The following is a 22,467-nucleotide window of genomic DNA, read 5'->3' on the forward strand; positions in this document are numbered from 1 at the left end:
ATAAAAACAGAAACTTCATTTAGTGGTGATGCATCCCTCCCCTCTTGGCAACACAAATTAAACTTCGACGGAGGCTTGCTAGGCCATTGTTTCACCAAAACAACATGTCACAAATAACATCGAAAGCCATTCAGTTTATTGATTCAAAATATTTTCCTTCGCCCAACGAAATAAACTCCACCTGTATAAATATAACGTGAGCAGGAAAGAACTGTGTACTTATTGTTATAAAGCCTTAAAGATAACAACAGGGAACCTTGTGTTTATTTTTTATTAAGGCAAAGTAACATTTAAACCCTCTGCAGGATGAAATATGAGAATCCAAATTCATAAGAATATAAAAACTTGACTAATAATGACTCACCTTGCAGGAATTACTCGACATAGGTTGAAATCATTTCTCACGGACAGGATCATGTATTTGCAGACAACGGGCTCCCTGAATTATCGTCCAGCCCTGAAAAAAAACACAAAAGTAGTTCAACATCATTCTTCTCTCCAACAGGAAGGCGTTTTGCCAATTTGGGATAAAACCCCAACCAGGGGAGACTATTACATTGTTAGCAAATAACTATTGGGGCATGCTGGGCAGATCAACTTTCGCTGTGACCTTTCCAACTATTTGAAAGCATAGCTTGTCTTAGACAATCCCTTCGCTGTAATGAATGGAGGCTTCTCCTATTTGCCAACATTTGTTTTCTTTAAGTCAGCCCTGTTTAGACTTCTGTGTTAGTAAAAGCATATGGAGAGAACGAGGTGATTATTCCTTTTGTCACTGACAATTTGCAACCGTGCCCTTTCTATCAGCTTGTTGGTTTAGCAAACAACAAATACAGGATACCCACCAAGTAAGACCCAAATACTGTGTGGGATACGCTTAGACTAAACTTTACTCGGGATACACTTATCCTAAACATTGCCCTGGATACACTTACATTAACATTGCTTGGGCTGAGGGTGGTGGCTCACACCTGCAATCCCAGCACTCTGGAAAGCAGAGGCTGGTACATTGCTTTAGCTGACGAGTTTGAGACCAGCCTGAGTAAGAGCAGGACTCGTTTTCTAAAATGGCCAAGTGTCATGGCGGGCACCTGTAGTCCCAGCTAGTTGGGAGCCTGAGGCAAGAAGATTGCTTGAGCCCAAGAGTTTGAGATTGCTGTGAGATATGATGACACCACAGCACTCTACCCAGGGTGACAGAGTGAGACCCTGTCTCAAAAAAAAACGGGGGGGCGGTGCCTGTGGCTCAAAGGAGTAGGGGCCCAGCCCCATATACCGGAGGTGGTAGGTTCAAACCCTGCCCCGGCCAAAAACTGCAAAAAAAAAAAAAAAAAAAGCCAGGTGTGGTGGCTCACTCCTGTAATCCCAGCACTCTGGGAGGCTGAGGCAGGTGGATTGCTTGAATTCACGAGTTCAAGATCAGCCTGAGCAAAACTGAGACTCTGTCTCTACTAAAAATAGAAAAACTGAGCCCAAGTTGGAGATTGCTGTCAGGTATGATGCCACGGCAGTCTATCTGGGGTGGGCAGCTTGAGATTGTCTCAAAAAATAGAAAAAAAATAAAAAAACGAAGAAAAATTAAAAGTCCATACCAATCACTGGTAACTAAACACAGAAGAACTTCTCACTTTTAGAATACAGCCTTCAGCCATTTGAATCCTCTGAGGTGAAGAACGTGTCTTTTACACATTTGAGTGAAGCCTTGGTATGGTATTAAAATGTACTTTTGAAATGAAAGGTTGTGTTTAACTTCCTAGACTTTCTGAAATGAAATGAAGACAGATTTGGGTTTTTCAGGTGCCACATTACAACTCTGAGATCGATTCTAATACAATCTGGCCCGAGGCATTAATGAAATAATAAACAGACCTTACATGTGATAGGTCTGATTTTTAAAAAAAAAGAAAGCATGAAAACATGTAGTGATAATAATGGTGACTTTATGCCAGTCACAGTGGTTCACTCCTGGAACCCCAGCACGCTGGGAGGCCGAGGAAAGTGGATCACTTGAGCTCAGGAGCTGGAGACCAGACTGAGCAAGAGTCAGACCCCATCTCTACCAAAAATACATGAATAAACAAACCTAATCTTTGTATCATCATATTCATCTAAATTTTATAATTCATTAATTAAAAACAAATAAATATATAAATTTTAGGTACTAATAATAAAAATAAAAACAGAAAAAACTAGCTGGGCGTGGTTGACAGGTGCCTGTAGTCCCAAGCTACCTTGGAGGCTGAGGCAGAAAGATCCCTTGAACCCAGGAGTTTGAGGTTGCTGTGAGCGAAGATGACGCCACAGCACTCCACCCAAGGAGACGGAGGGAGCCTCGGTCTCAAAAAATAATAGTTATTATTATTATGCCTTTAAAAGTGAGCCAAACTTGAAAGTATAATCACTCTCGCTAACCCACAATTACTTGGCTGTACAGCAAAACGTTCCAATTTTGTACTTCTTGGAATCCATAATGATTGGGGCTGAATTCTTTGAAGAATACTCAGTTTCCAATTATTTTGTTTTAAAAGGAGCCCTATACCTATTTCTAAGAATTCTGATTTACCCTTTGCTCAATTCTTCCTTTGGCACATGAGATTATAATGCCTGGCAGATGTTTGCAACTCCCCAGCCAAATGTGCATGACAGAGTATGCTAAAAATTAGGAATCTGTTCTAACTCAGCTATCATGGGCTAAATGAATAGTATAAATGTATGAGTAAGAAGCCAGATTCTGCTATTTCAAGAAACAGACAAGTGGAAACAGTGGTGCACAACCTTTTTTTGGCACTGCAGGCTGGAGGGGGAGGGTAGTTGGGGGACGACCCAAGCACCTTACATCTGCACCTCAACTCATCAGTTTTCATTTCTTACAAGGTGCGTGTAACCCAGATCCCTCAAATGCACAGTTTATAGCAGGGGCTGTGCTCTTGGGAGAATTTAATGCCACTGCTGATGAGGCATGAGGTGGGGCTTAGCTGATGAAATCAGTCGCTTACATATTAAGGGCATTTCACATAATGTTGGAAGTATTTATTTTAGCTTTGTCATCAAAACCAAATAATAAAGAGATTCATGAATCAAAATGTATACTTCACCATCTTCTTCTTCTTTTTTTTTTTTTTTTTAAGAGACAGAGTCTCACTTTGTCACCCTGCGTGGTGTCACAGCTCACAGCAACCTCCAGCTCTCGGGCTTAGGTGATTCTCTTGCCTCAGCCTCCTGAGCAGCTGGGACTACAGGCGCCCACCACAACTCATGGCTATTTTTTTGTTGCAGTTTGGCCGGGGCTGGGTTTGAACCTACCACCCTCGGTATATGGGGCCGGCACCTTACTCACTGAGCCATGAGCGCCACCCCCTTCACCATCTTCTTCAATTTCCCTGTTGTCACCTGTTCAGTGGGTCTGTTTTTAGAGCTTTGCCATCTGTTTTGGTCCATGAACGTACATTTAAAAAATTGTAGTTCCCCCACCTGTTTCGTTTTTACCTAACAACACTCACACTGGACTTGACAGCAAATCAATTTTTCACATTATCCACGTCTTAGAAATAACTTCCTTCCCTCACCCAAAATAAAAGGCTTCCATATTTTTTTTAAGTGCTGTTTATTGTTTCAAACATAGGACGCTCTGTGGTTATGTTTTTCTTTTTTTGTTTGTTTGTTTGTTTTTTGCAGTCTTTGACCAGGGCTGGGTTTGAACCCACCACCTCCAGCATATGGGGCCGGCACCCTAGGCCTTGAGCCACAGGCGCCACCCAATGGTTATGTTTTTTATGTCTTTTCTCAGCCCGTTTTATGTCTTGTTATCAGTTTGTTTTCTAGTACTTTTTAACGCAAAAGAGCAAAACAAACCAATAAACGCAATCATCCCATTGTACGTAAACTGTTGCTGCAGATATAAAATTGAGCAACATGGCTGGGCGCAGTGGTTGACAACGGTAATCCCAGCACTTTCAGAGATAGCAGGGGAAGAACTCCTGGGACCAGGAGTTTGAGAACACCCTGGGCAACACAGTGAGATTCCATCTTTACAAAGAATTAAAAAAATAAGTTTACCAGGGTATGAGTTTGTTTCTGCGTTCTGAACCACTCAGGTAGATGTAGCAAAAGGGTCTCTTGAGCCCAGGAATTGGAGGCTGCCATGTGCTGTGATAGTGGAACCTTGGTTTTACCTTTTATTAAGGCAAAATAAAACACACTGTGACCTCACTATTATTCACAATGCTTGGCAAGACAGATCATAAGGTATTTTAGAACTTGTGTTAATTTATTTTTGGACGTTACTGAACTAGGTCAGACCGTCATCGGCTAACATGAGTCCAAACGTTGACACGCAGACTGTAAAATGGAATTTAAACTGGGCACTAAATGAAAAAATAGAGTGAGTAAAAGTTTTATTTGACATTCACAGTCTAAGAGCACGTGAGAACTCTTTACCATGCCACTAGCCAGAAAGGTCAGAAGTTGAAGAAATGGTGAAAAATGGTTTTTAATAATTTTTGTGGAATGTGTTTGTAGGTCTTCTACCTGGTGGTTGTAATCTCATCAAAGGAAAGGCTGAAGAGCTCGTAGGGGTGGTGTGACATGCTGTGGTTTTCAAAATTCCAGGATGCTGGGTGGGCACCTGTGGCTCAAAGGAGTAGTGGAGGTGGTGAGTTCAAACCCAGCCTTGGCCAAAAACTGCAAAATTCCAGGATGACTCTTGACGGAGGATTTTGCTTTGGCATGAAGGGCGTTCTTGCTGCAAAAGCTTAAATGAAGGTGGCTATTCAAGTCGGACTCTCTCTGTCTTGCATTCTTTGATAGTGTCTCCCAGATGGTCTCCAATATTTAAATATTTTTTCAGACGTTTGTTTTCAAGGAAGGGATATTTGCCCCACCCCATCCTCCCCAAGAACACTTTTTGGCGATGTGTGGAGACATTTTGAGTTGTCGCCATTATGGTGGGAGTTGAGGAGAGAAATTGGCATCAAGAGAACTCAACGCCCACGGTGCACACAGGTGCAGCCCCAGAGAGCTCTCCAGCTTCAGAGGTCAGTGGTACTGAGACTAATAAAACATGTGCCTCGGCATGAGATAGTCCACCTAACCATTTGTTATCTACGTCTGTCTAGCTAGGTATCCATCCATCCATTATCCCTCCATCCATCTCTGTATCTGCCAATTGTCCACCTGCTTCCGTGTCTATCATCCATCTATGCCTGACTCCATCCATTGTTTATCAATGCCTATCATCCACCAACCTCTCATCTGTTTACCTATTATCTTATTTGTCTTTATCCACTCACCTTCTATCTATATTTATCATGGGTCTTTCATCTGTCATCTATTATCTATTTACCTATGGATCTATGTAGTGGTCAACCATCTATTCATCCATAAATCATCTATCCAACCATCATTTACCTATATCTACCAATCTATCATATATCTATCTATCCACCTATCATCTGTCCCTATATAATCTATCATCTATCTTTCCTCTCTCTATCCATGTATCTATCATCTATCTTTCACCTATCTATCCATCCATCTTTCATCTATCAATCTGTCCATCTATCAACCCATCTTTCATCTATATCTATCTATCTACCATCTACCTATCCATCTATCATCTTTCATCTATCATCTATCCAACTATCTACCTATCCATCCATCCATCCATCCAGTCTACCTATCTATCTATCTATGTATCTATCCATCCATCCATCCATCCATCCATCCATCTATCCATCCAGTCTGTCTGTCTATCTATCTATTATCTATCTATCTATCTATCTATCTATCTATCTATCTATCTATCTATCTATCTATCTATCCATCCATCTATCCATCCAGTCTATCTATCTATGTATCTATCTATCCACCCTTCCATCCATCCATCTATCCATTCAGTCTATCTATCTATCTATCTATCTATCTATCCATCCATCCATCCATCCATCCATCCATCTATCCATCCAGTCTATCTATGTATCTGTCTATCTATCCACCCATCCATCCATCTATCCATCCAGTCTATCTATCTATCTATATCTATCTATCTTCTACCTATCCATCTATCACCTATCCATCTATCATCTATCCATCCATCCATCCATCAACTATCTTTCATCCATCATCTATCCATCTATCTGTCCATCATATGTGCATCATCTATCTATCCATCTATCATGTGTCTACTAATCTATCTTTTAATCTATCTTCCACCTATCCATCTATCATCTATATATCTATCATCTATCTATTCATCTATCATCTATCAATCTATTCATCCATCCATCATCTACCTATGCATCTATCATCTTTCATCTATCAATCTATCATTTATCATCTATCTATCATCTATCCATCCATCATCTATGTATCATCTACCCATCTGTAATCTATCTATCCATATCTATCTTCTACCTATCCGTCTATCATCTATATATCAATCTATCATCTATCTATCCATTTATCAATCTACCATCTCTGTACATTCATTTATTTACCTATCCATCCATCCATCCATCATCTGGGGCTCTGTTCTGCAATTAAGAATCATTTCACCCGCAGAGCACAGCTGTAGATGTCTTCAGGCATTTTTCCCTATCATGACCAGGGAGGGGATTCGCTACTTTAATGTGTCAGGTGGGTGCCAGGGATGCTGTTCAGCAGCTTACAATGCACAGGACACCCCACCACGGAGAGTCTCCCATCCCCAAATGTCAGCAGTGCTGAGGCTGGGACAGGCTGCTGTAGGGATAAAATGTGATGATTAAGGACGTGTGTGTCTTTGTGTCACTGCTTTTCTTCAAGTATTGCCTTCTGAATACTGACTGTGGTTATGCGAGGGATGTGTTTTTCCCTGTGGAGGAAAGTAAAGCATTGGCAAGGCAGCTGTTCTGGGGTAAGGAAGACCCCCCCCATGGAAGCCCCCAAACGACCTGTGGACCTTAGCAAGGTAGCCTTATTGGCAGATCTAGGGATAAAGTGTAGAATCGAATAAGTCTAACTATTTTTTTTATAAGGTTAGCACAAATATGAACCAGGAATATTTTATAAGTGTACAAGCAATTGAGAAAAACAATACAAAACCCGCATTTCTGGTTAGTTTCATATATTTTAATAGAATTATTAAGACCACATAATAATGACCAAAGTAGATATTTATAGTAGCTTACATGTATACGTGATTTCGTAGCTTTTAATTCTGGACTATAGCTAAGGTTTATTTGCATTATTATAAATATTTACAATGCAAAACATTACAACATGCACATATTATAATCTTTTTTATTTGAATAATTATTTAAAATATTTTGAGGGACAACCACGTGTCTCGAAAATATGTTTCTTTTCTTTCTTTCTTTTTTTTTTTTTTTTTTAATGTTAAACCATCAAAATTCATTTTCCGGATGTAGAAAGAGGGAGTTGACTACTATATTCAGAGCCCGGAATGAAGATGGCTTTCTACTTAAAGGATGTTTTTAAAAAGTGGAAAATAAAGCCAACCTTCAGTGAAGATAAAAGGGAATAAAATGTGAGAGCCCAGAGAAATGAGGCTAAGGGTAAGAAAATACAAGTAGGAAATTAAGATCTAGGTTGATGGTTCAAACGGCAGGGTCTTCTGTATGTTCTTGAATCCATAAGACACAAAACTAAGAGTCAGATTTGAGGCTCAGAACCCACAGCACAGTGGTTTTGACGCTAGCCACATACACCGAGGCTGGCGGGTTTGAACCTGGCCTGGGGCTGCTAAACAACAATGACAATTGCAACCAAAAAACAGTTGGGCGTTATGGTGCGTGCCTGTAGTCCCAGCTACTTGGGAGGCAGAGACAAAAGAATCGCTTGGGTGGCGCCTGTGGCTCAAGGAGTAGGGCGCCGGTCCCATATGCCAGAGGTGGCGGGTTCAAACCCAGCCCCGGCCAAAAAAAAAACCAAAAAAAGAGTTGAAGGTTGCTGTGAGCTATGACAGAACAGTACTCTACAGAGGGTGACATAGTGAAACTCTGGACACAGCCCAAGTGCCCATGCACCCATAAATGGATTAACAAATTGTGATATATGTACAGCATGGAATATTATGCAGTCATAAAAAAGATGGAGACTTCACATCTTTTATGTTTACCTGGATGGAGCTGGAACATATTCTTCTTAGTGAAGTATCTCAAGAATGGGGGAAAAAAGTATCCAATGTACTCAATACTACTATGAAATCAATATATAATCACCTACACACTCACACAAACGGCAAAACATAACTATAGTCCAGAAAGTAGAAGGGAAGAGGACAGAGAGGAGAGGGGAGAGGGGATATGGGAGGAGGGAGGGCATTTGGGGGGACCTCACCTAACGTGCATGATGCAATGGCACATTTCAAAACTATTAAGGAAAGAGTATAATTGTGATGGATGTGTTACTTAGTTCAATGTAAGCATTTCACATTGTATATCAAAGCAGTACCTTGAACCCCATAAATGCATCAATGTACACAGTTATTATTTAATAAAAAAAATTTTTTTAATCACCTACAACAAAGAAAGAAAAAAGAGGAGAGAGAAGGGAGGTGGAGGGGGGAGAAGGGAGGGCATTTGGGGGGACCTCACCTAATGTGCATGATGCAATGGTACATTTCAAAACTATTAAGAAAAGAGTATAATTGTGATGGATGTGTTATTTAGTTCAATGTAAGCATTTCACATTGTGTATCAAAGCAGTACCCTGAACCCCATAAATGCATCGATGTACACAGTTATGATTTAATTAAAAATGCAAAAAAAATGAATTAAAAAAAGTCAGATTTGAAATACTTCAGAGTTGGACATGTGACATTCCACTAGCACAGCCTCCTTCCCCTTTGAAAAGAGAACAGGCAGATGTGTCCAGAATGCGCCCATCTATCCCTGTCTCCCAGCAGGCTCGCAAACGGGCTGGTCCCATAGCCACTGGCTGCCAAGAGCCGACATGGCTAGTCCACAACCATTAGGAAGGAAAAGTCCAAAGTAGCTCATAAAAAGGAATACAACCTGTCGTGGCAATGGCACTCTGGGCCAGCAGTTGTAAAACCAAAACAGCTCCCAAAAGCTGGACCAACATTCTGTCAATGGACAAATTTACAGAAAGTCCAGGCACAGGGACCAGAGAACAGAAAATCATACTCACGTAATGAAAGAACACTAATAAATGTACTATAAAAAAGAAACCAAGTATGATCTAGGCAGCTCTATGTGCCTAGACATCGCAAACGGAAAAAAAAAAATTCAGTGTTCTAATTCACACATGTTATGAAAAAGAAAGCTACACGTTTCCTCTTAAATCTAACGTGGTGGTCAGTTCCTCAAGAAATCACCAGTATGGACTTCAAATTTAATGTGAAAAAGCAAAAAGATGCAAACCATATGTTTTCTATAAAAAAAAGTGGCTTTCGAACATGAGAGAACATCATGGATTTAACCGTGTAGGGCTCTACTATTATTAAAAAAAAAAATTGAGGGCAGCGCCTGTGGCTCAGTGAGTAGGGCACCAGCCCCATATACTGAGGGTGGTAGGTTCAAACCCGGCCTTGGCCAAACTTCAACAAAAAAATAGCCAGGCATTGTGGTGGGCGCCTGTAGTCCCAGCTACTTGGGAGGCTGAGGCAAGAGAATCACCTAAGCCCAAGAGCTGGAGGTTGCTGTGAGCTGTGACACCACATCACTCTACTGAAGGCGATAAAGTGAAACTCGGTCTCTAAAAAAAAATTTGAAACCAAACAGGGCTCCACACTAATAATATTGATAGCTTATTTGATAACACCATTTCTACACTGTTAATATTGTAAAGTAGCCTTGTTTTATTTTACTTTTAGGTATGTACCTGTTTGTGTGTGGGGCACCCCCAGAAGGTTCTGTAAAATAGGCCCAGTATCTTTCCTATTGTGGCCACAGTTAGGGCTTCAAAAACACTGGAAACCTTGTTTATTTCACAACACACTTGAACCCACAGTAAAACTTCCATGACACTTAAATTATGTTGATCAAAAAAAATTAATAAATAAAGACTGAAAAAAGAATATATACTTAACTGAGCTTTGAAAGTCTCTGGAAAATAATTTGATCAACAATCTTTAAAAATTTTCATGGCACACCTAAAAAACAAATCACTGGGCTTTAGAGGATTTCTTGTTAGGCCCTGATTATTTTTAAGATTATGTTCTCATGGGTGGTGCCTGTGGCTCAGTGAGTAGGGCGCTGGCCCCAAATACTGAGGGTGGCGAGTTCAAACCCAGCTCCGGGCAAACTGCAACAAAAAATAGCCGGGCGTTGTGGCAGGAGCCTGTAGTCCCAGCTACTCGGGAGGCTGAGGCAAGAGAATCGCCTAAGCCCAGGAGTTGGAGGTTGCTGTGAGCTGTGTGATGCCACAACACTCTACCATGGGTGACATAGTGAGACTCTGTCTCTACAAAAAAAATAAAATAAAAAAGGATTATGTTTCTGAGAAGCAGAACTTTGCCACGTTGGATCTCACCATCAGCCACATTCCTTAGAAAAAAGTTTGGGGTGGGGTTAAGTGCAAAAAAGAAAGAAAGCAAAAATAAATAACACACACACAGAGAGAAAAACGAGATATTCATCAACATTGAAAATGGAGAAATGGCTAGTTCTGAGGTGTAAGTTGGGATTTACAAATATTGGATGCCCTCCCTTCTTGCCAACACCAGCTTTTTCCCCTCTCTCTAGACAGTCAGACTTTTGGGCCATTATTCATCAGTTTCATAAAAATAAGCACCGTATAATGTAACGACAAGCCCTTGAATCTCCATGGACCAAATGGCCTTTGTTCCTCCTCCACTAATATTAGAGTGACATCACTTGTTTTAAACCTTGCCTTTTGCAGATTCTTCCCCCCACCATTTCCCAACACGCACCTATTCCACGGCCTTTGAACAGACCCTGATTCATTACCAGGAATTGTTTCTTGGCCAATGGGTTTCTGAGACATTGCCCCCATGGGGACCGTGAAAGCTGAAATTGCATCTGGCTAAGAGCTAGACGTGTAGAAACCAGATACAAAAGCACGGGTCTGTTCTCTGTGTCGTCCTTGGGAACAACAACAACAACAAAAAAAACGTTTTGGAATAAAAGGCAGAGAGTCAGATGTACAGGCTTCTGTCTAATCTTGAATTTTTGGAGCAAAGAGCAAACTTCGAGAGTAGAACCTGGGGGTTGGGGGAGGGGTTTGTTGCTATGTAACGGATGTAAAAGTTTTATTCCTGTAAGAGGTATCATTTTTGTAGCTGAGCTGCATGACATGAATAGCTCTGTACTGTATATTTAAAAAATGGTTACGGTTTGGCACCCGTAGCTCAGCAGCGAGGGCATCAGCCACAACACCGGAGATGGCGAGTTTGAACCCAGCCTGGGCCTGCCAAACGACAATGACAACTACAACCAAAAATGATAATAATAATTAAAAAATGAAAAATAAAATAATGATTATGTGGATAGCTCTCATGTTACGGTTTTTAATCACTTTCTTTGATGGTTTGTATTTATTTATTTAAATATCTACTTAATTTAATTTCACTTTAGTATGAGGGTAGAGACAATTAGATTACATGGTTTCCATTTGTTAGGTAAAGTACAAGTTCTAGTTGAGCCCCTCACCCAGGAGCCGTGCTACGTACCCCTTGCGCTGTGTCCATTAGCTGAGAGCTCAGCAATCCCCCTGCCTCCGCTCCTAAACCCTGTCCCCCAAGCTTGAGTTTAATTTTTTCTCTCATGTGGGTAACTGCTTGTCTGCTGGTTTCATTTTAGTACTGAGTACATTGGATTCTTGCTTTTCCATTCTTGTGATGCTTTACTAAGGAGCATGTTCTCCAACTCCATCCCGGTTAACACAAAAGATGTAACGTCTCCATCTTTTTATGGCTGAATAGTATTACATGGTGTGCATAGACCACAGCTAGTTAATCCATTCCTAGGTGGATGGGCACTTGGGTTGATGCCACATCTTCCTGACTTGTGAACTGAGCTTCGATAAACCATCTACTGCAAATGTCCTCATAAAATGATTTTTTTTTTCTTCTGGGTCCATGTCTAGTAATGAGATTGCAGGATTAAATGGAAGCTCTGCTTTTAGCTCCTTGAGGATTCTCCGCATTTCTTTCCAAAGAGGCTGTATTAGTTTGCAGTCCCACCAGCAGTATGTAAGTATGGGTGTTGTGGCGGGCGCCTGTAGTCCCAGCTACTTGGGAGGCTGAGGCAAGAGAATCGCTTAAGCCCAATCGCTTAAGCCCTTTTCTGCACACCCTCGCCAGCATCTGCAGCTTTGGGATTTTTTTTTTTTCGCAGTTATAGGCCAGGGGCTGGGTTTGAACCCGCCACCTCCCATATATGGAGCCAGCGCCCTACCCCTTGACCATAGGCGCCACCCAGCTTTGGGATTTTATATCACAACTTTTAAAACTGGCTCCGTTATCACTTTGCACGGGTAGAAAACGGTCTCTCGCGGGGGACTTTGTGAAGGCAACGTACCATTAAAATAAATTTGCAACCAATGAATGCACAAAGAAAATGTGGTATCCAGACACCGGGGAATACTACCAAGCCATGGAAAAGGCTGAAATCTTGTCATTCATAGGAGCATGAGTGGAACAGGTGGGCACCATTTAAATGAAAGAAGAGAGACAGACAGTGAAAGTTACACACTGCATTTACTCTTGACATGTGGCAGCTAAAAAAAAAGAAAAAAGATCTCTTGAAGGCAAAAAAAAAAAAAGAAAAATAGGACAGGATAGAAGTCTGAGAATACTACATGCTGTAAGAGCAGAGGAAGATGTTTACTAGAAAGGACAAAGTTACAGATAAATACAACAAATAACTTCTACTTTACAGTAAAGATGGTTGTACTTTACAATAACGTATTACAGTTTCAAATAGCTAGAAGAAACCTACTGAATGTTTCCAACACAAATTATACACATTTGATACCGTGTATATGCTAATTTATTGTTTTTGAGACAGAATCTCACTATGTTGCCCTGGGTAGAGTGCTGTGGCGTCACAGCTCACAGCAAACTCCAACTCTTGGGCTTAAGCGATTCTCTTGCCTCAGCCTCCCAAGTAGCTGGGACTACAGGCGCCTGCCACAATGCCCAGCTATTTTTTTTCTTGCAGTTGTCATTGTTGTTTAGCTGGCCAGGGCCGGGTTCAAACCTGCCAACCTGGGTGTATGTGGCTGGCACCATAATCACTGTGCTATAGGCGCTGAACCTCAAGTCACTTTTCACTTCTGCAATTACAAGAGGTGCTCCAATACGACTCTTTTTTTTGCAGTTTTTTCTTTTTGTTGTTGTTGGCCGGGGCTGAATTTGAACCCACCACTTCCGGCATATGGGGCCGGCGCCCTACTCCTTTGAGCCACAAGCGCTGCCCTCCAATACGACATTTTGGTGATCAGTATATACTGTGAGCAGTACAATTATAATAGTTTTTTTCCCTTTTTTAAAATGTCTATTTTGGGGGGACCCTCTGCGTGTGTATATATATTAGTGTAAATTAAAATGAGTTTGGTCACAAGTAAATTTTTTTGGACACTCCACTGTGTCATATTCCATCATGAAATATCAAAAATTATGAATTATCAGTTGATTTACTTGATGAAGGCAGAAGTTTTCAACAAGCTGCAAAGGTAACGCAGAGACCTGGGTGTCAAGCTGTGTGAGTGAATTAAGCAGTAAACTATGATGATGAGGACATGAATTTGGGGTTTTTTCGTTTTTTGGGTTTTTTATTGGCTGGGGCTGGGTTTGAACCTGCACCCTCAGCATATAGGGCTGGCGTCCTACTCCTTGAGCCACAAGCGCTACCCAAGGGCATGAATTTTTAACACAATCTGCAAAGTCAATGTTACACCCTCCACTGGGAGTCAGCAAATGCTATTCCCCCGAGGGCCACATGTGGCCCTCAACACATTCTTGTCAATAAAACCTTATTGGAACACAAGTTTATGTGGAGACAGAAGAGCAAGAAGCAGACTTCTTAAAAGATACAAAGTTTTATTAAACAAACCTGGAATCAATAGTATTATTACATAAATTAGACAGCAGTAAAATTTTCCTAGGATATATATATATGTACAGATCACAGTGATCTCCATTGTGCAACAAATGGACAGGGTTAGAAAAAGGCTTCTGCATCCGGCTTTCCCCGATGACAAGACCCACCAAGGCACTCCCCACCGCGCACGCTGCAGTCCCGTGGGCCCCAGAAGCGCCTAGGCACTAAGAAAAAAAAATAAAAGCCCATTGTGCAGAGCTGGAAACCAATCTCACAGGACAAGGAAACACACAACAAATAACTTTTACTTAACGAACAGACTTGCACAGTGCAGAAGATAAAAATCAAGGCTCAAAAGGAACTTCTCAGCATTATAGAAAACCATTCAAAGCCCTTCCCCCTTTTGTTGAGGAAGGTCTGTTTGGTAGGAGTCAAGGCCGGGGGACAAAAAGCAAACGCGATGGAAATGTTACAATCGGTGAAAACACACCCATCCACCTTCCAGGAGACAGACACACTCACAGGCACTCATGCTGCAGGAGATATTCAAATGCATCGAGACACCTGTTCTTTGCTCTTCTTGTTTCTGTTGAGGGAAACATGACTGCTCACCTTGGACTACAGAGAGGCCCTTCTTGGCCTCTGTCAGCCACAAGGAAAAAAAAACAGTGCCTAAGACTCGTTGAAAGCATACAGAATGTACGCTGGGTGTATTCAACAGGGGGAGAAGAAGATCATCACAGTTCAAATGTCTACAGCTGGAGCAACTAGGGCTCCGGGGATTGTGCTAAGGCGATGCCAACACAAAAGAGGCTGGGAATAATAAAACCCAACCAGTTGTGATCTCCCACAGGGCTAACCCAGTCACGTCAGCAACGATTTTGACATGCCTGTGTGACGTTTGTGCAGTGTAAGGGGATAAGAACCCACAGACATTGCTTTGTGGGGTGTCTTTTTTTAACAGTATTAAGCCACAGTTTCACAGTTAAAGTGGTCCCAAACCCTTGAGGTAACGTGGGTCAAACATAGGGATGTCAAATGCATGCCAATCCATCCATTCAACTGTTTACGCTCGACTGGTGATTTTTTTTTAACGCGTAGGGATTTAATATGATTTACTCTTCAAGTATTGATGGACAGAATGAAAGAGAGCACAGTGGTAGAAATTTACTGACACATGCAGGTGATCCCTGAACATGGATGAAGCATGTGGTCTTCCAGAACTTTCAAGGTGTGCATTGCACAATCCCACTCTCATGCTGGGGGTTCTTACTAGCAACAGCAAAAATCTTGACTTATGGGTGGCGCCTGTGCCTCAAGGAGTAGGGCGCCGGTCCCATATGCTGGAGGTGGCAGGTTCAAACCTGTCCCCGGCCAAAAAAAAAAAGAAAAAAAAAATCTTGACTTATGGGCCATATGGCCCAGGGGATAAAGAGCAAACTTGATGGAGATGTTACAATTGGTGAAAACACACCCACCCACCTTCAAGGAGACACACACACTCACAGCCATGAAGATGGTTATGCTCTGCAGAATTTCTGCACATTTATATCATGAAGGAATTAACAATGAACTAATGCAAATCTGTGCTTAGAAATCCTATACAATCACCAGTTGTGATTTTATTTCCTTTCTGGGTCGATCAATTCCTATGGAAGCAGGCTGGAGACATTCCCCATTTGGAATACCCCTCTTCTTCTTGTGCTATAGGCATTTCCTAAAGATATTTCTTCTATAGTATTTCCAATTTCAGAAAGTATTGCCAACTCAGAAAGTTGCATAAAACAAGATAAATCTACAATTTCTTTTTCAAATTCAAATTTTGTAATTTCCCCCCAACCCCAACATCCCACCTGGTCATTGCTTTTGACCACTGCTATGAAAATTTCAGGCTACCCATCAAGGCTAAGTATTTTTAAGCGACATCACAGTGATGGTTCCAGGTTAATGATTCATGTTGATTAAACTAGTCTTTACATATAACATCACGCCGTTGAATTTATGGTTGCATTCTGGACAGTTAACATGTCGCCTCTGACACCTGAGATAGTGCAATGTTCATGATGGTGGAAAGTGGGATTAACTCCATTATGTTTCCTTGGAGTTCCATTTCATTTTTCATTTGTTTTGCATGCCTGGAGGCTGATGATTTTGTCCACAAAGGACAAGCGAATCAAGGCTTTCACACGTTTGATTTCCCTACACACGTCTTCTAAATTAAGGCAATGCATTACAAGCTTTCTTGATGTTAATGTTTCATCTCAATATTAAATCCTGGATAATAAAAACAAAAGCTAAAAGTAGTCATATGGACTAGCGCGTCTATGTACAATTTTTTTATTATATTCAAACAAGGTGTTTCATTTACTTATTTCCTTTTAAGCAGAAGGCTCAAAAATAATTTATTTTTATTGTCAGAGGGTGTGAGGCTTATGTTTTTTCTTTGCAGCTGTGTATATTGGTACACAATTTTACCTTCAAACATTCAAACAATGAAACATTTCCGAAATCAGATGCTGTGTTTGTAGCCAGTTTTGGTCAATAACTTTTAATGCAAACAGCACGGTGGTGGAGACGTGTGCAGGGAAAATACAGTTCTGCAGAAACACTTGCACGGCTCACCACCTGCTCCTTCTAACCACTGTCGCCTACTAAGCTGAATGCTACATGAAGAAAAGGTCACTTATGATAAGGGGAGGAAGACAGGTGCTTTGCTCCTCTCTTTTTTAAACCTTTTAAAGATGCAAGTTGTTTTCACTCTGCCTTCAAATGCACAAAGCCATTCACTGCCTTCTTTTTTGAGGGTGAACTCTGGCCAAATCTGGCAGGCAGGTGCATTTCCTTTGACGTGTTGCTATTCTGCAGGGTCGGGGGCCGTGAGGAGATATCCAACAGATGTCAGCAGGGCCATGTTTGAGCTGAGTCACAGTAGACAGAGAAAGTGCAGCCTATTTCAATTTTCACAGACATGTTTAGAACCAGAAAGGCAAGGCAAAAGTTATGTGCAATCCAGACCCCCGGGGAGGACCCTGTAATAATCCGTGTTTAAGATGCATTGCAGCAAAGATCTACATTTAGCAAGAAATGCATCCTGGCAAAGTAACAATCAGGCTTTCATTAACTCAAACCCTCCTTGGCAAGGATGAGGGGACATTTGGAGGATGTTCCTCAGGGGATTCTCCCAATCAACTCCCAAGAAAAAAAATCTCACCCACTCATTATTCAGCACAAGCAAGAAGATTTTCAAGAAGAGTATTGGATGGATGTAAATTTAGAACATTTCCAAGGAGAAATGAAACAGGTCAGAAGTAACTGAGGGTCGTTTTGACTCTGCTACATGTTCACATCACAGAGATTGTTCATTTTTTTATGCTCTCTCTAAAACTAAAGGCAGAAGAAAATCTTTGCACAAATGTTGTCCTTTGGCGCTGGGCCAATATGAAATGTTATTTGTTGGTTCGGAGCACTGACTCACATGTGTAAACCCAGCACTCTGGGGGGCCGAGGTGGGAGGATGCACTTGAGGCCAGGAGTTCCAAGGGGAGCCAGAGCAAGGTAGGATAAAACAGAAAACTAGAAAAATTCATCGGGCGTGGTGGCATGTGCCTGCAGTCCCAGATAGTCAGGAGGCTAAAGCAATTGGATTACTTGAGGCCAGAAGATAGAGACCAGCCTAAGCAATATAGTAAGACCCTGACTCTCCAAAAAAATAAAATATAAAATTTAGCTGAGTGTGGTGGTGGGCACCTGTAGTCTCAGCTACTTGGGAAGCTGAGACAGGAGGATCTCTGGAGCCCCCAAATTTGAGGTTGCTGTGAACCATGATGATATCTCTGCACTTTCCTGGGGTGACAGAGCAAGACTCTGCCAAAAAAATAAAAATAAATAAAATATAAAATAAATAAGTTATTGGTGAGCTTTAGGACATGGTTTTGCTCAACAGGACTTCAACCAGTTAGTCATTACCCTGCACAAAATGAAATTTTTGAATGTAACACAGAAGATTTCTTGGGTATAGTACATTCCTTGAACAACTTCAATTCTCCTGGCAATTCACGGAATAAAATCGCTCCCATCACTTCTTCCCTTTCTCTCTTCTTTCAAGGTCTCAAGTTACCAGGTAGGAAACATTAAAGATATTACATGGAGATCTCCAAACGACATCTTCTTCCTCCCAACTGTAACATGCGTAGGAGATGATAAAAACAAAACAACAAAAAAAATGCATACAACACACCTTTTAGATTTTGTCCCCCATAGAACAGATTTTTGGAGGAAAAAAAAAAATTGAAACATTAAAAAAAACACAGACTCTGCAAAGGAGGAACATTTACATCACTGCACAATTTCTGTGCCTCTGTGATATTTGCTTCTTGATGGACACACACACAATCTCATGCTCACACACAGGTTTTGTGATTATAACCACACAAGTCTAGCCCAAACTTAAAAAGTTCAGTCTATGGAAAAAAAAAAAACTGAGAAATTGCAGTAGGAAAACGCACACTAAAAGAGAAGATAAAAATCTACAAGCAAACAGTAGAACGTCCAGCAGTGCAATAGATTTTCCAGTTGCTAAAATAATGCCAGGTCCATGAACTTCAAACACCTTCTCCAGTGATTTTTAGACACATACGGACGACGGGTGTGTATATGAACGAGGGAATGTTTTTATCACATCAAGCGACATTTCTTCCCGTCTGCACAGGTGAAGTTCTTCATCCTGAGCTGACTCTCATCTTCCTGATTCTAACAGGAAATGAAGACCAAGGATTTGGTTAGTTCCTAAATAACTGCAGGGATTCTATCATCATCATCATCTTAGTAATAACATAATCATTTCCACTTAATATGCTACAACAACAACAACTTTCCTTTGCAATTCTTTTTGCAAAGATCTTCAAACCCAAATTCTAATGGGGGAATAGTGGTTGTCTTATAAAAAGAAATGGGAGGGTATTTTAAATGTCTCATAATACTCTTAACCATAAGTAGATGAATTTATTCACCAATAGGTGATGAAACTGAAATGAAACCCCTATTTTGAGACCCTTGCAGAAAGGCAGAAAATATTTTATTGCATTGGGTCTGCAAGTTACTTTTACTGAGTGACTGAAATAGATTAAAATACCATTACCTCTTGTTTTTATAAGATGAGAACAAAATTCAAATTTGAGTAAATGCTAAGCAATATGTGATCATGAAACAACCTCTTGATTTCCAAAGATTCATCAAGAATTTCATCCGAAGGCACCCCCACAAGTATGGGGTGTCCCCCAAGTTGCCACGCATAGAGAAAAATGTGAACCTTTATTTACAAAATATTCATTATGAAATCACCTGGAGAGAATATTCTGTAAATACTTTGTAAAGAATATCTTCTTTTTTTTTTTTTTGTGCTTTTCGGCCAGGGCTGGGCTTGAACCTGCCACCTCCGGCATATGGGACTGGCGCCCTACCCCTTTGAGCCACAGGCGCCGCCCGGAATACCTTCTTAAATAAAGTTATATTTAGCTACCATTTCACTTTTCCTCCTGCGTGGAGACTTCCGGGATCCCCTACATATTGAACGTGATTCCACCTGCAAAAAAATTCTATCTACACAGAATTTCCTGAGAATTTATACCCCACATTTGGAAAGTTTATTACTATTTGTGGAGTGTCCTTATCACCTAGCTCGGACAAAAACCATCACGGGGAAAGGCTCTTTGTGTAAGGAAATTTCATCATTTATGGATCTTTATTAGGGAAAGACCCTACTCACATTGCTTATCAATTAAAGGTCCTTCATTCTACAACAAATCAAGACTTTTCATCACCTTAAACATCTCTTAGATCGACACATTCCTAAAATGTGACGGGAAATCAGACAAAATGTGAAGCCATGGAGTAGACCAGGAAAATGATGATGACAAAAAAGTAAACAGCTTCAGGAAACATATTACGATTTAAAAAAAAAAATAAAAAATACAGGTTGTGGAATTCATGTGCTATGAGATGCCCATAAAGTTAGAATCCCCTCATGTTAACACAAACCACTGGCCTCCATAAATGAGTTCAAGGAATACCAAGAGATTAAACCACACACAGAAATTATTTTTTCACGGACGTGAACACCTATTCTTCTATCATTTTTTTCCCTATCATTTTAACTTTTATCCATTTCTTTCTTTTCTTTATTTCTTGGTACAAACATGGAAATAGCAGCAGATGATGGAGGTTTCTTTGGGGACATCTGTCTCAGTGGGCAGGTCCCTCCCGCCCTGCTTCCCTGTTGTGACATCCGGCATCAGTCACCAACGGTGCTTAACTAATTAGCTTTCTACTCTACACAGCTGGGAAGATTATGGGAATGGGAATCAGAATGAGAAAATAAAAGCAAACCTTGTCATCAATGACGTGTGACTGACACTATTTTCTTTTCTCCTTTCACAGGATACTTTTCTTGTTTTGATGTTATAGAGGAGAAGATCTCATTTAAGACGATCAAGTGAGCAAAATCATGTTTTTGGTCATCTCAAGTTACGCTCAGCAGATCTCAGACAAGGTATACTCTGCTATGTTTATTTATTGACTTACTTATTTATATACTTATTTATTTATATATATTTTTTGGAGAGAATCTCACTCTGTCGCCCTGGGGAAGAGTACTCTGACATAACTCACAGCAACTTCAAACTCTTGGGCTCAAGTGATCTTCTTGCCTCAGCCTCCTGAGTACCTGAGACTACAGAGCCCCACCCCCACAACACCCTGCTGGATTTTATTCTATTTTCAATAGAGAGTTTTCACTCTCTCCAACTCCTGAGCTCAAGCAATCTACCCACCTTGGCCTCCCAGAGTGCTAGGATTTACAGGTGTGAGCCACCACACACAGCTCATTTTTTTTTTTTTAAACAAAAAGGAAACTGAAAATATTTTTATTATCTTCGGCTTTCTGTTTCCCTGGCTAAAAGGAAATGGCATCATCACAGCTCACTGCAACCTCCATCTCTTGGGGTCAAACCGTCCTTCCACATCAACCTTCAGAGTAGCTGGGGCTACAAGTGCACATTTGCATGCTGTGCTAATTTTTCTATTTTTTTTTTTTTTTGGTATAGGTGGGGTCTTGCTCTATTGCCCTGGCTGGTCTGGAAGTCCTGGCCTCAAGGGATCCTCCCACTCTGGCCCTCTGAAATGCTGGGAATACAGAAGTGAACCACTGTGCCCAGCCTAAAAACACTTTTGAAAATGCTTGGGAACTCAATAGATGCAGAAAAAGCATTTGATAAAATCCAGCATCCTTTTCTAATTAGAACACTGAAGAGTATAGGCATAGGTGGCACATTTCTAAAACTGATTGAAGCTATCTATGACAAACCCACAGCCAATATTTTACTGAATGGAGTAAAACTCAAAGCTTTTCCTCTTAGAACTGGAACCAGACAAGGTTGTCCTCTGTCACCTTTACTATTCAACGTAGTGCTGGAAGTTCTAGCCAATACAATTAGGCAAGACAAGGAAATAAAGGGAATCCAAATGGGAGCAGAGGAGGTCAATCAAACTCTCCCTCTTTGCTGACGACATGATCTTATACTTAGAGAACCCCAAAGACTCAACCACAAGACTCCTAGAAGTCATCAAAAAATACAGTAATGTTTCAGGATATAAAATCAATGTCCACAACTCAGTAGCCTTTGTATACACCAATAACAGTCAAGAGGAGAAGCTAATTAAGGACACAACTCCCTTCACCATAGTTTCAAAGAAAATGAAATACCTAGGAATATACCTAACGAAGGAGGTGAAGGACCTCTATAAAGAAAATTATGAAATCCTCAGAAAGGAAATAGCAGAGGACATTAACAAATGGAAGAACATACCATGCTCATGGATGGGAAGAATCAACATTGTTAAAATGTCTATACTTCCCAAAGCAATCTACCTATTCAATGCCATTCCTATCAAAATACCAACATCGTACTTTCAAGATTTGGAGAAGGGCGGCGCCTGTGGCTCAGTGAGTAGGGCACCGGCCCCATATGCCGAGGGTGGCGGGTTCAAACCCAGCCCCGGCCAAACTGCAACCAAAAAATAGCGGGCGTTGTGGCAGGCGCCTGTAGTCCCAGCTGCTCGGGAGGCTGAGGCAAGAGAATCGCGTAAGCCCAAGAGTTAGAGGTTGCTGTGAGCCGTGTGATGCCATGGCACTCTACCCGAGGGCGGTATGGTGAGACTGTCTCTACAAAAAAAAAAAAAAGATTTGGAGAAAATGATTCTGCGTTTTGTATGGAACCAGAAAAAACCCCGTATAGCTAAGGCAGTTCTTAGTAACAAAAATAAAGCTGGGGGCATCAGCATACCAGATTTTTGTCTGTACTACAAAGCCATAGTGGTCAAGACAGCATGGTACTGGCACAAAAACAGAGACATAGACACTTGGAATCGAATTGAAAACCAAGAA

General features: G+C 41.0%; 1 protein-coding gene across 2 annotated transcripts in view; it reads right to left on the bottom strand.

Annotated features, from left to right (window-relative positions):
- Positions 1–353: 353 nt before the first annotated feature.
- The window catches only part of PRKX (protein kinase cAMP-dependent X-linked catalytic subunit), a 109,393-nt gene continuing 87,279 nt past the window's right edge, over positions 354–22,467 (bottom strand). The window contains exon 9 of one of the 2 annotated variants that reach the window (XM_053580132.1): positions 354–457. The gene's annotated coding sequence lies outside the window, so the exon portion shown is untranslated. Of the gene's footprint in view, positions 458–14,006; positions 18,777–22,467 lie in introns of those variants that run through there. The other variant, XM_053580131.1, reaches the window with a different exon arrangement.

Source organism: Nycticebus coucang, chromosome X (genome assembly GCF_027406575.1).
Source record: "Nycticebus coucang isolate mNycCou1 chromosome X, mNycCou1.pri, whole genome shotgun sequence".
In the NCBI taxonomy this organism is placed as follows: Eukaryota; Metazoa; Chordata; class Mammalia; order Primates; family Lorisidae; genus Nycticebus; species Nycticebus coucang.